Genomic DNA, 15,137 nt, shown 5'->3' with positions numbered 1-15,137 from the left:
AGCATGATGGCTGACTACTGTTGCACATTGCACAGAGAAACTTCAGAAGAAAATCACAAGAAAATTAGGAAAGCTTATAAAAGAAAGCGTGCTAAAAAGATGTGAAAAATAAGTATGTTATATGACTGTGTTGATTTCCATTTTAAAAGGTATATATTTATGTATATATTTCCATATTATATGTATATATGTAGTAATCTGTATGTGTAGAGAATCTTATATTATTTTCTTTGTCTGTCTGCATTCACATTAAACAAAACATGTTCAGTTATTTAGCATAATAAGCTCTTTAGTCTGATAAAGATAAGAAATAAGGTATAATAAAGCAGTATTCACTCTAAAAACGAGTAAGGTTTTGAGAACCATAAAAATATAGTTAAAATTGGCATTGTCGTTGGAAATATAATTGTGGTGACATAAAAAATATTAATCTTATTTGCTATGTTACCAGAATGATACGAGAAATTTCATATGTGCTGTATGAAAAATATTACATAGTTAACGATTTTATTGTCATAAGGATCATCTTTATAGTTCCATTAAAAGAAAAGTATAGTTGTTTCAGCTATTCCATGTTTACGCATGCGCACAATGACATTAGAATCAGCATAAACTTCGTCCGCCATTTGTATTTATTTTTTCGTATAACTGTTTATGAACAGAGTTCATTTTTGTTTTCGACTGTTTAAATTTGCTTTGTTCAAGAGCTAATTTCCTGCGAAATAGGAACTCGAAGATATGATAGATTTATTTAAAGGTAGGTTTAATATTTTAGAACTTAAACAAAATTATGATAGAGTTTTATGTAATGGAGTAATTCAATTTCTAAAACAGTGAACATAATTCTTATTATCTCAGCCGTATATTAAAGTACAGCTTGTCGTACTCTCCTGTTTTAGGGGAACATACTTATATTCATGTGCCAAGTACACTCTTAGTGCTTTAGAAAGTGTTTCTTAGTGGGGAAGCTGTATTATGCACCCTATAATGAACGGAGCAGGCATTGGTACCATTTCCAGCCTCAACATCTGCCTAAGTTACATAATGGAATAAAGGTTCATGGACGCATTTAGAGTTAACTGACAGGAAAATTTGTGGTGAGGGTTGGGCTTTTGGGTAATTGCATATTACGAGATAAAAGTTGGAAAATGTTACTATAGCAACTCATTATACGATACAAAGTAAATTTCACAGAATAAATATTGGGGAAGGTTATAGAATGCTCACCCCCATGGCAGGTTAGTATCCAGTTTGGTTCCTTTCTTTATCAGGGCAAGTCTTTACTTTGGGCAAGGCAGTGACAATAAGCAATGAATCTGAACCGGTTCCAGCAATTATAATTAAAGTTTCCAAGAAGGAAATACGTAAAACAACGTGCCCTGCGGGGCCCTAACACGCCTTCATTCGCTGACGCTCGCTTGGCAATAATATGTACTGACATTATATCACTGTCTTGCCCAAAGTAAAGAGTTACCTTTATCAATACTCAATTCACATGGTATTGCTGAGCGAGCGATAGCGAGTGAAGGCAGGTTAAAACTCCTCAGGGCATGTTATCTTCTATTATTATAACTAAATGTAGATATCTGGGCTCTTGCCTAAATGTTGCTGTGAGATGGGTACGGGAACACTACAGGTTCGAGCTAAGAATCTCACGTTCGAGCGACTCTACGTAGAATCCGGGTTATTCTAGCTATATAGCCCCAGGGAAAGGATTGCTCGAGCAAACGGGTTAGCCCTATACCAAATAGAAAATTCATATGTAAAATACAGTGTGAAATATTTTTCATAAAGAAATGAGAGTGTGAATAGAAGTAATTACTATTAGTCGGCAGTATATTGAGTTGAATTTTGAGTGATAGTGTAAGTTTTGTATGTGTAAGTGTGCTCTTCTACTACCTTCGTGTATGCGTATACCCCATTCGCTTACGCACCCTTCGCTACCGTTGGGGCTGCTGCTGTGCTCCTGCTCTGACTCGGTTAGATAACATTCTTGGTTTTTAGTGAGCACCTGGCACAATTTGGTTCATGGTTTATGCACTTTAGTTTTTATGCGATACATCCACACTATTTACAGTCAGACAGCGTAAAGTGAGTCTGCAAGTAGTAATGGATCTACTCATTTAGTGCATTCTCTACTAAAAGAAACACAAATCTCTAACCTGACCTGAAAATGTAAGAAATGTGTGAAAATTTGGTATAACTGTCTGCTCGAGTAATGCCCCAAGGAACTCAAAATGTTCCTTCGTGGGTGTGTGTTTAGCGTATGTAACTTTTTTTGTGGGTAACTCAGGTTGGAGCTCACATAGTTCGTATTCCACACAGTGTTCGTAGGTTCTCTTAAGAAAATTTCCCTCGACTGAAACAGAATTTTCCCTTTTCGTGTCAAATTTTCCCTAGTTTGTTGATTGAGTTGATTTTGAGTTTAACGTCCCATTTAGCAGCGAGGTTATATGAGACGTGGACCTACTCATTAACATGGAATCGGAACCACATCAGCATGCGCCGGAAATCGATCCCAGGTCTCCCACGCCAAAGGCGAATACGCTAACCGTTAGCCACGAAGAGCTCTTTCCCTAGTTTGTTGAGTGTTTAATACTTATGATGCACGGTATGTTGAAAGATTAATTTAGTTAGACAATATATTGAAGGAAGTATGAACTACATTTATTTTATTCATTTCCTTTTCGTTTCTAACATTTTGAAACAAAAAAGAAAAAAACATCCAGTCAACAATTGACGCAAATTATGCTACTTTGAATACACACTAAACTCTGGCTATTGCATTTGTTTATTTCTGAAGAACAAAGATAAAATGGAACATTTATATTGAGCTTCTTCTTGGCTAAACTGTTTTCCTACGTGCCTTTGGCGTGGGAGACCCGGGCTCGATTCCCGGCGGGAGCTCATGTGGTTCGGATTCCACGTTAATCGGCAACGTTCTAGATTACTGGTCCCCCTTCCCATTGAGCAATAATAAAGACAGAAAACAACGTGTCCTGCGGGGCTCTAACCCGCCTTCACTCGCTAACGCTCGCTCGGCAATACTGTGTAGATTAAATGTATAAACTTTAGTAGAGAAAGAAACCAACCCAGCTACTAACCTACATGGGGGACCAGTAATCTAGAACCTCCCCCGTTAATCAGTAGGTCCCGTCTCATATAGCCTCGCTACGCAAAGGGACGATAAACTCAAGTCAACAACTAAACATTTATATTGTTTAATAAGTCAGTGCGAGAATTTCCCTAGATTTTGACGTTTTATCATAAAATTTCCCATTTCGCTAAATTTACTTTTGAAATTTTCGTAGATTAGGAAAATTTCACTGAAACTACGAACAATGATTCCACGTTAATCTTCAGGACCCCGTCTCATCACCAGAGTGCAGGAGGGATTAAAGCTCCAGTGGCGGTTCTTGAAGTACCTCACACCGGAAAGGATTACCATTTTATTACTAGTGTCTAATAGAAGAAAACTTGATACTCAGCATTACTTGAGCAGACGGTTCTACCAAATTTTGACACATTTCTTACATTTTCAGGTCAGAATAAAGTTTTGTATTTCTTTTAACATAGCATGCACTAAATGAGGAGCTTACTAGATAGTGCATGCAGCAAGGGTATAGTCATAGGAGTTCCATCGGGGCCAGTCCCCCAGATGATTTCCTGAGCACCCAAATACCAAACTTTTAAAACATTGCCATTAGATTATTCGTTTCAGTCATTTAAAAATAAGAAAGTTTAAATGTAATTAATAATTTACGGAAAATTATTTACCAATTCTTACTGATGGAAAAATACCACCGTTTTAAAAAGCTACTGTAAATACTACCATTAAATAATGGTGCTAAACTGATTTGTAAGTACATTATATTTTTTATATGCTGTAACTAGTGGTTTAGAATACATTTTTATCAACTGGAAAATTTAGTGAAAAACGATGTTTTTATTCCGTTTCTCAGTTCGGATCTCATTCGCTTTTTTTTTTTTTTTTTTTTTGCGCAACTTGATGTAAAACAGGAAGCGAGATATAACTGTTAGTAAAATAATTATGGTGTTTTTATTTTAGTCACGAATAATGAATAAATATTTTTGTCAGGAAATTAAGTGAAATTAAAAAAAATCAATTTATGGGCAAGATTCTAGAACACAGGTCCTCGTTCTCATTTAGCTGTAATAAAGACAAAAGAACGTGGCCCAGCGGGGATCTAACCCGCCTTCACACGCTAACGCTCGTTCGTCAATACTATGTGGATTAAACATCAAACTTTGGTGTACAGAAAGGAATCAATCTAGCTACTAATCCATATAGGGGAACATGCGTTCTAAAACCTTACCGTCTTCTGCAGATAGATTATGTGTAAAAGAGCCTAAATTGAAATAGTTATGCACAAAGGTATAACGTTTGGTCCTGGCAGTAGTTCTTGGTTACGCATAATTAAAACTAACTGGGGGGGTGTGGCTCAGTGGTAGAGCGTTCACCTCTGGTGCTTGGGGTCCCGGGTTCGATCCCAGCCCCCGCCAAGTGAACTTTGTGGTGGACAAACACCGTGCTCGTGGGTTTTCTCGGGGTTCTCCCGTTTCCTCCCACTTTCTTCATTCCACCATTTCACTCATCTCTCATTATCACCGTCTCCTTTAGCCTAATCGGCATAACCGTGGGACGTAAAACTCAAAGATTTCATTTCATTTTTAAAACTAACTGGTACATAATATTTATGGTGATAAAAGCAAATAAATAAATGAGCAGTGTTTTATTTTTGTGGACGTAAACCAAATTTTCCTGTTTTTTCAGGTTTCAAATCACTACCTGTATCACTTTTTTTTGGCTTTGTACATTGTAGTTGCTCCCGCTTCAAAAGCAATGGGCCCCTCCAAGATAAAACTTCTGCCTATACCCCTGAATGCAGATGACTTGAAGAAGGCTCAGTATAAATATAGTAGGACATGTGGCATAAAAAAATTCCGTGAATAAAAGATGAACCAAATTGTGCTAGGTGGCCACTAAAAAGCACGACCTCTATTTAACCGATTCAGGGCAGAAGGGTAGAGGGATATCCGAGCAGTAGGGAGGGGTGCATCCGTAGGGAGCAGGCGCGTCAGCGATGGTAGGTATACAAATAAACGAGGACCGCGAATTTACATGTACAAGAGGGGGCGCGGTGGCTCAGTGGTAGAGCGTTTACCTCCGGTGCTTGGGGTCCCTGGTTCGATCCCAGCTCGCGCCGTGTGGACTTTGTGGTAGACACACCGTGCTCGTGGGTTTTCTCGGGGTTCTCCAGTTTCCTCCCACTTTCTTCATTCCACCCTATCCGCTCATTTTTCATTAGCACCGTCTCCTTTAGCCTAACCGGCATAATCGTGGGACGTTAGACATAAAGATTTCTTTTCATTTTTTACATGTACAAGAGGAATTTAAAACTCAAGTGGCCGCTCTTGAGCGAAGTCGCATCGGAAGGAATTGCCATTTTATCACCACCGTCCAATAGAAGAAAACTTAATGTACCATACTAATCTTAGTATAATACATTAACAATGAATTGTCTATCAACTTCCTTAGCTTATGCCAATGAAACGTTTATTTTTAATATTCTGACTTCCCTCGAGAACAACCAATGCTCAATTGTTTCTTTTATTCTAGCTTATTTGAATTTAATGTTATTTATCGATAGAAAGTTCGATTTCTTTACCTCCTACTCAAAAGCCTGGGAAAAAGTTTGTTTCTCTTTATACTAAGGACACATCAGTTTAGTTTTATTTGAAATTATTTCGACCCTGTGTGGTATCTTTGTACGTAATTTTCTCTCGTCACTCTTCTTGTTTTTTTCTTTCTTGTTAAAGGACATTCTTAAAATATCAAATGGGCTACCGTTGATCAGTAGTAGAGCGTTCACTTCTGGGGCATTGAGTCCCTGGTTCGGTCCCAACTCGCACCATGTGAACTTTGTGGTGGAGAAGCACCATGTGTGGGTTTTCTTATGGTTCTCCCGTTTCCTCCCACTATTCTTCCCATCATTCCATTCATTTCTCATCATCATAGTGTCCTTTAGCCTAACTGGCATAACCATGCGATGTAAAGCTTAATGATTTCATTTCATGTGTAATTTAATCGGTGAACTAGTGTTCAGCGGTATAACTCCTAATATTGCATAGTTTTACATTTTCGAATGCTACTACTGTTAAAATAACGTTATGTACATGGCCGTTAATGGCTCTAACATTGAGTAATAAACTTATATTAGAATTTAATAGAGTATCTGAAATTGATAATACAGTATTTCTTGATTGGAGATGATGCTTTTTTGTCTGCCTGTTTGAATTTCTTGAATCCGTACTACACATGACAAGATTTTCAGGAACTTGATATTGGTTAGGCAACGAATATTGCACAACTTGCACATGCTGGCCACTATACTGTAGCCGCTGTATCCCTGGCTCTGACAGCTATGCGAAAAAGAAAGCGAGGGTTTATACTACACTGACACCCCCCCCCCCAAAGGCCCAATGAGTGACCGAGCTGTCACCGCGTTGACACGGAAAGCAGACGTTGTTGCCACTCTGTCTTATTCCTTTCGTTTGTGCATAGTTGAGTGAAAAGTACTTTGAGATTGTATTCGATTATTGCAACTTTGAGTTGTTTCCTTTCCTTTTTGGGTGTTTTGGGTGTGCTCTTAAGAATATTGTTGTATTTAATTGGTGACAATGGTTAGTTCTTCAGAACCGAAGCCAAAGAAAATAGGAGTGTATAAAGGACAAAACCGAGAATTTATATGCAGACTTCGTGAATATTTCGAGAACTAGCGCGATAATGGAGGTCCTCTTCTTCCTGTGACCAGTGTGGTGAACAGAGTTGCTGATGTCTTGCGTGTGGGAACATCCACTGTTTAGAACATAACAAACTAAAAATGTTCCGAAGAACTTAATTCTCCTTCTGCAGTTTTGGTTACTCCAGGCAAAAAAAAAAGAAGTTACTTTTGTATAGTTTTCTTACACGGAAAGTTTAAAAAAGCCATGAAAATTCAGCATTTCTTAAGCAATTCATTTCGATTAAATTCGCTTGCTTTTTCTGTTTATTCTTAGTGTACCTGTATACGGTTAAACCCACGACAAATTGGCAACATTGTTTTGTCCACGTGCAGAACTGTCGGAGCCAGAGACGTAGCGGCTCTAGTATACTAAGATACCGGTTCAATAGCCAATAAAGACAACCAGCGGCAGACGGAATAGGATTCGAAAGTAGTGTATGTTGTAAAGGTACTTAGGATTAAAAAGTAGTGTATGTTGTAAAGGTACTTAGGATTAAAAAGTAGTGTATGTTGTAAAGGTACTTAGGATTAAAAAGTAGTGTATGTTCTAAAGGTACTTCTTTCGTTTCACAATTTAGTACAGGAAAATGAAGGTCGTACTTGAATAAGGAAAACATATAATAGTCAAAAAAGCTAACATTTCCGTTTTCCTCATGAAATCCGGCTCTATGCGTGATTAGAGTGAAAAATTAAAAAGGTTGTATAATATTTTAAAAACTGTTTAGGCGCAGAACAGGGATATTGAAAGAAAAGATGTGGAAAAATGTTAGATTAGTAATACATAATACAAAATGTTTTATTACAAGGCTTCGGATAGTCATGCACTAAAAACCTCAAAATATGCATGCAAATATGTCCTCTTTTCTGTTGATATGCCGAACTGCAATCATAGATAACACATAACTAGCTTACTTGTCTCTTCAAAACTGCTGGAGTGTTATCATCAATAGATAAAGGTGACCCCTGTTTCAACTGGATTCCATTGCAAGGAATTTGGTCAGTGACATTTCGTAGCAGATTTCTGATCACTCAACAAGATAGAAAATCTGTGCAAAAATAGAATTTCCGTCCTAGCAGGGACAATTTTGTTAAAAAAAATCATCGATAAATGAGTTATATTTCCATGTTCACTTACAAATTATGGTCTTGTTTGCAGCAGATACCATTGAATGTGCATTAGAAGAAAAACAGAAACTATAAAATATTCAGTGTCTCGTAAAATACGATAAATATGCATTTGCATAAGAAACATGGAAAATGCATAACTATTCGAAGCCTATTTGTTACCTAGCCAACTGAAATTTAAATATTTTGCTACGAAAAATAATGGTTCTTGAAATAAACATATTTATTTACTCCTTCATTTTTCTGATAGATTGAGATTGATTTCACACATAAATACAAAGTATTACGTCTCTTAGAGAAGTGGCCAAACCTGAACACAAAAGTGGAGGAAATTTTGGTAAAGAAACCTAGAAGTTTGCCAGAGACACTATATTTAACAACAGTACTGAAAAGAGAAAATCTTAATTCAGGTTAGTGTTGATATTTTTCCCCATAAGGAGAATGTGTTTGCCTTTGTTTCGTTTTCAGCAAATAAATGTAATATATCGTTGTAATAGCACAATTGCAGGAATACAAATTGATTTATTTCAGTGTGTATGATACAATAGTGTTAATTACTGTTATTAATATTATATTCTGTGCTGCGTCATTTGGGTAAGTTGAAGTGTAGAGAATATAGAATGTTCACTGGCTGTACAGAAGATTCCATTCCGGCATTTGTGAGGTGTGACTGAAATATTCCACGTTAATCTTTAGATATCCATATCATCACAGTAGTGCAAGAGGGATTTAAAACTCCAGTGGTGGCTCTTGAGGGAAGTCACATCGGAAAGAATTACCATTTTATCACTACCGTCTAATAGAAGAAAACTCAATGTATCTTACTAATCTTTGTATAATACGATAACATTGAAATGTCGATCAACTTCCTTAGTTTATACCAATAAAACTTTTATTTTTAACATTGTGACTTCCTCGAGAACCACCATTGCTCAGTTGTTTCTTTTGTTGTGGCTTATTTGAATTTAATGTTATTTATCGATAGAAGGTTCGATTTCTTCATCTCCTACTCAAAAGCCTAGGACAAAGTTTGTTTCTCTTTATACTAAGCTGCAGTCTATCTTGAAGGAAGTCACATCAGTTTAGTTTTATTTGAAATTATTTCCACCCTTTTTGGTATCTTCGTAAATAGCTTTCTGTCGCTGCTGCTCTTCTTGTTTTCTTCTTTTTTGTTATAAGACATTCTTAAAATATCAAAAAGGGACTACGGTTGATCAGTATTAGAGCGTTCATCTGTGGTGCGTGGGGCCCTTGTTCCGATACCAGTACGCGCCTATTGAAAATTGTGATGGACTAACACTGTGTGAAGAGGTTTTCTCGGGGTTATTCTATTTCCCTCCACTTTCTTCATTCCTCCTCTTCATTCATTTCCATAATCGATGTCTGCTTTAGCCTATACGCAGTTCCATGGAACGTAAAACTCAGATTTCATTTCTTTTGAAATATCAAAATAATTAAAAAAAAACTACACTTTGCGCCATCAAGAGCAGTATCTCTATCCTTCGTGATTCTGGAACTCAATGAATAATGAACACTTCTGACCAGAGTATATACACTTATTTATTAAAACAAAAATACAATGTAACAGTTTCTATAATATAAATGTCTATGCTCTGAAGATCTCTTTCAGTTAGTGTTTGATGAAGACAACGTTAAGTTAATTTAGTTTTTAATAAATAAGTGTATATACACTGGTCAGAAATGTTTATTATTCCATGAGCAGTATGTAATTTTTATTTAGAATGTATCTAATAGCGTGGATTAGCAAGTATGTACATTTTTGGTATAGAGTTTGCTATTTCCCACCATAGTTTCTCAAGGTAGTATCTTCAGCGGGAGAAGCACAGTTACAGTAGTTCAAGGTAGCACTTTTCTCATGGTAACTCAACTGCTAAGAAAGTAAATACAAGACATCAGGACATGTTTTATAGGTCATTGACTTATTATTGATTACAAAACAGGTTACAAGTCAATCCTTTTTAGCTGAGCAGTGTTAAACTGTCATAGTTCTAGTTTAAAATGGAAAATAACTGGGTCTTTTAGGGTCAGAAGAGCATGCTTTGTCTTGGAAATGGAGCAGGCAATCCTGACGTTGCTTCAGTGACTTGACCCAGTTTTTTTTTTTTTTTTTTTTATGTAGTTACCATGCTTTGTACCCCTGGAATAATTGCCTAATTGCCTTGACGAACATGGTGACATATGTTCAAAATATATATTTACAGTGTCTTACTACTTGTGAATATGCCTTGGAAATAAAGTTTATTCGTGGGAAGTCTTCGCTTTTTTTTATTAGCATGATAACACATACTACCGAGTAATTTATGGTTTAAAATAGTGACACAGTGGCTGTAAATTTGATTATGTAACGTAACAAGTATTTCCAAGGAGATGCCTTATACTAAAAGAGAACGATAATGAATGTTTCACAGTTTATTTTCTTAAGTTTGAAAGGGATGCTGAATGCTTATTCTTTTCTTCCAGATACAAGAAGCACAGTCCTTTTTACTTTATTGAGAAGACATTTTCCTGTAGTAACATCAACTGCGAAGAAGAAAGACACAGCTGGAACGTGGAGACCCACAAAATACGAAAGCCAACAAAGATTCTCCTTTTTTCACGTAAAGGTAAAAATAATAATATTTACTTTCATATATGAAATTACAAATTTGTATAATTAGCTAGTTTTCAGGCCTTGAAAAGTAAGAAGTGGGAGAATGTATTTCAACTCTGCTTAATCTGAACAAAAAATTCTAGGTTTAACACAGATAAAGGGAATTTGGATAAGGATGGAATGGTATCATCTAATTTTATCAATAAGAAATAGTCTAAGTAATGAGTTAATATTTTTATTTCAATAAATGTACATAGTTATATTACTGGCGTGTACAAACCAATTATTCACTCCTTATTTGATATAAAACTTGGAAAAAGCTTTTATTTTACTGTTCTAAAAAAATGGACCATGTGGTTTTATATTCATAATAACGAGCCACAAAGCCCCGTTGAAGGAATCCTGATAGTGATTCCGAAATATCGGTGAAGTTATTAGCACTAGGAGGCGAGTATTTTAATAACTAAAATATAGCATCCTTAACTGTACTTCCTTACTATAACCGGAGGTGGGGGAAATTTACTACTTCCGGTTTTAATATTAATCTACGTAGAGCAAACACTTAGGTATGTCGAGAAGCAGCTTTACACAATCAATTTAGTATTGCAAGAATAAGAACCCATTTTTTATCTTGAAACCGTATTCAAACCGGAAGTTGCAAAGATCAACCACTTCCGGTTTTATCGTTGATCGCTATAGAATTGAAACGGTATTGCGGTTTTCTGCAATAAATTTAGCGTCTCAATAGTATTTTCTATTTCTAATATATGCGAAGAAAAGGAGAGGTAGAAATCTACAATAATTTTCGATTGTAATATTGAAAGAAAAAATATTATGGCATACAAACCAAACTCCTTCACGTGGTGTACACGTGGCAGTACTACTTGTTTGTACATACAATATATCCCATCAATAGGTAATTTAAGAAATTATAAGACACTATTCATAAATTGTGTAGTTTGTCACGAATTATAAATAACAGCAAGAACAAATCTAAAATATTACTAATTACAATTGCACAGTTACTTTTTTAATTGCTAGTTTATATATACGGTGAGTCATTTAGAATATTCAACCTTAAAACGGAAAACCAAAAGAGTGAGAGAAGCGAAACTGTGACAAAGCAACTAGAAGATAAGGGTACACACATATTAAGCATCAACACCCGGAGAACAGTCTTGCTAGTGTAACATAAAGTTAGGTTTTTCAGAAAGCAAATTGCATACCATCTTATTACAAATTCCAAATCTACGCTTAAGGAGAAAACAAACAATACCACAATTGATGTTCAGTGGTGGAAACTAACAACCCTAGTTTCCCAAACATGAAGAGAAAAAAGGGGGCGCGGTTGCTCAGTGGTAGAGCGTTCACCTCCGATGCTTAGGGTCCCTGGTTTGATCCCACCTCCCGCCGTGTGGACTTTGTGGTGGACGAACATCGTACTCATAAGTTTTCTCGGGGTTCTCCCGTTTCCTCACACTTTCTTCATTCCACCATTTCATTCATTTCTCATCATCACCATCTTTTTTAGCATAACTGGCATAAACGTGGGACGTAAAACTTTTAAGATTTCATTTTCATGGAAAGAAGAAAAAACTTGGAAGGCTTCTACAATAGAAATGATACGAGGCAAGCTTATCGAATGTACCTTAATGTCAAACAGTACACTCAATACTTGACATATTGATACGTACAAAATTGTAACAAATTAAAAATTGAACTTTTTCAAAATGTTCTCGAAAATTATCTCTCGAACGGTTTGAGATATCAAAGAACAATAAAGTTATTATGGTTTTAATGTTTTTCGAAAGCAATGTACGTAATTAAATGTGATAGTAACATATTAAACTTTCCAAAATAAAGCCTTTGAAAAGTCAGATTTTCAGTTTGTTATAATTTTCTTCCTATCTCTTCGAAATACGTCAAATTTTCATGATAGTATTTTACCAAAAGGTACATTCGATATGCCTTGCCCCGTCTGTCTTATGCGTTATTACTATTGTAAAAACCTTCAAATTTTCTTACTTTTTCATGTTTGCTATATTGTAGTATTGTTGGTTTGCAACATTGAACAATAAGTTTGGCATTGTTTGTTTTCTCTTTAAATGCAGATTTTAAATTTGTAATAACCTAATGTGGTGTTATTTAAAAAAAAAAACAAATTTTATATGGGGTTGACATCACTGTTCACTGGATGTTGATGCCTAATACAGATTAATGTGTCCCCCTCCCCCTACTTGCATCCTACGAAGTTTCGCTCCTCTTCCTGTCTTTTGGTCTTCCCGTTGTAATCATTGGTGTTTATAAATGACGCACCATATATATATTGTACAGCGTGTGAATGAACTAGACCACAAACTGTAACAAGTGATTCCTCACATTATAATTACAAAAAAAAAAAAAAAAAAAAAAAAAAAAGAATCTGCGGTTAAAAGTGCATAGTTTCGGAGTTAAGACTGCCGAAGAAGTGACCAGATTAACTTTAAAGGTCCATAGCTCCATTAGTATGTGCCCTATCCAAATATCCATTTTTGAGAATTCTCCAGTTGTTGCATAACGATTTTTAGACAGGCAGTTTGGGAGTACTCATAAAATTTTAACTAGTCCCAAACTGCTTCTCTAAAAATTGTCGCACAAGTACCGGAGGGTTCTGAAACAGATATTCGGATCCAATTGAAATATGCTCCATAGGAGTGGAGCTGCGGAACTTTGAAGTTAATTTTTTCGCGTTTTCGGTAGCTTATAACTCCGAAACTATGCTCTTTCGACCACACTTACTTTCATGTGAGGAGTCACCTGTTCATTAACACTTATATATATATCTATATATATATATATATATATGTATATATGGTGTCTCAAAAGTCCCCTGACATAGGGTAACACTGTTATTATCAGAGTTACAACAAAATGTAAGAGTAAAAACCATCTACAAATATGATGTTTTCACTCTAAAGTGAAGGATTTTTTTTTTTTAATTGGACGAGCCGTTTTGGCTGTACACTCTTTATGCGCCCAATGTTAAACGAAAATGCAACGTTGGCATTAACCTAGACCTACAACATAAGTGGATGAATTTACTGTTTGAAAGGGGGGCTTTCCGTCGACATGTTAGCGTAAAAGACAGTAACTTCATTCACTTATGTTGTTGGTCCAGGTAAATGGCAACGTTGAAGTTTCGTTTAACGTTGGGTGCATAAAGAGTGTACAGCCCAAACGGCTCGTCCCATTTAAAAGATCTTTTCACTGTAGACTGAAAATATCATATTTGGAGATAGTTTTCCCTCTTACGTTTTGTTAAAACTCTGATAATAACAGTGTTACCCTATGTCAGGGGACTTTCGAGACACTCTACATTATATATATATATATATAATATGTGTGTGTGTGTGTGTGTGTGTGTGTGTGTGTGTGTGTGTGTGTGTGTGAGTTTATAGCTTTAAGATTGGTTTTGACTTCGTTTACAATTTATGGACAATTTCTTATTGAGTATATTTTGTTTCAGGCTATAGATGAGTTGCTGCCTGAGTGGAAGGACATAGAAGATGAGAATATCCTCAAAGGATAAATGTAAAGGCTACAATTTTTGTAATACATTTTCCTTCAGAATATCCATCTATCCACAACCAAAAAGTTCCTTATGTAATCGACAATGTTCTGATCATGCACTCTTGTATATCTGGCCTGCTATTCAAGTTTGGTTTTAAAAAGAATAAAACTTGCATAACGTCTTTTCCAACTGTTCTTTCATAAACTTCTACATCAAATCTTGGAAAGGCTGATCATTGGTTGATCCTTCATAAGTTTCTACATTAAAATTTGGAACAACGTGTACACCAATTCATAAGTCACAGCTGAAGCAACGGGTTTTGGTACATTTTCAACGAGGTTATGGTGAGAAACATTTGCAGTAAACACCTGTTAGGCTGTTCGTGTTTCTGGAGATGTTTTCTAAGCGACTTAATATTTAGAAAATCACGAAAGCAGTATTTTTCTCCGTCGATATTTGCTACAGGTTACAACTTGTGGAAAAAACGAAAGCGGAGAAGAAGATATTTAGGTGATTTAAAGCTAACTTGCACAAGAATGGGGGAATTGTTGATATAGGGATGGTGTTGTTACTAGTATAACTTGTTAAAGAAAAGAAGTATAACTTGTTTATCCTTATTAAAAAGATTACTTTGTTTCAAGACAAATATATGTTGGATATATAATGTATACGTTACTTATATGAAGTTGTAATTTAATATAAAATATATTGTGTTGGTTATGAAAAAATAAATACAATTAAATTAATTCTGATAAAGTCTGCTTTGTGCGTTCATTAGCCATTACTTACTGTTCTAAAAGAACTAGGAATTACGATAAATAACAAATTATTGTTTTGATGTACACTGAAGGCAAAGTTTCCTCATGACATTTTGTTTAATAGCTTCTGATGGGTAGTAATTTTTATTCAAAGTATCTTAACAACTTCATATTTGCGTACTTTTATGTATGATATATAAGACGATTTTTTTTTAATTTTCGTTACTACGAGATTTCTGTTAACTTCCTCTGGGGGTTCCTGTTTGCTTAATCTGAGTTATATTACA

General features: G+C 35.6%; 1 long non-coding RNA gene across 3 annotated transcripts; it reads left to right on the top strand.

Moving 5' to 3' along the window:
• The first annotated feature begins 623 nt into the window (after positions 1 to 623).
• On the top strand, positions 624 to 14,631 carry LOC145671857 (uncharacterized). Of its 3 annotated transcripts, XR_014128543.1 has the most exons (4): positions 670 to 757; positions 8,182 to 8,341; positions 10,413 to 10,555; positions 14,048 to 14,631. It is a non-coding gene; the product is annotated as an uncharacterized LOC145671857 (long non-coding RNA). The 3 variants fall into 3 exon arrangements; XR_014128541.1 differs by lacking the exon at positions 8,182 to 8,341 and having other exon boundaries at positions 624 to 757; XR_014128542.1 differs by lacking the exon at positions 670 to 757 and having other exon boundaries at positions 8,045 to 8,341.
• Positions 14,632 to 15,137: the final 506 nt, after the last annotated feature.

The sequence above is a fragment of the Thermobia domestica genome, chromosome 15 (assembly GCF_964235325.1).
Source record: "Thermobia domestica chromosome 15, izTheDome1.hap1.1, whole genome shotgun sequence".
Classification (NCBI taxonomy): domain Eukaryota; kingdom Metazoa; phylum Arthropoda; class Insecta; order Zygentoma; family Lepismatidae; genus Thermobia; species Thermobia domestica.
The sequence above is the reverse complement of the archived record's forward strand: the minus strand, read 5'-3'. Positions and strand labels throughout refer to the sequence as shown.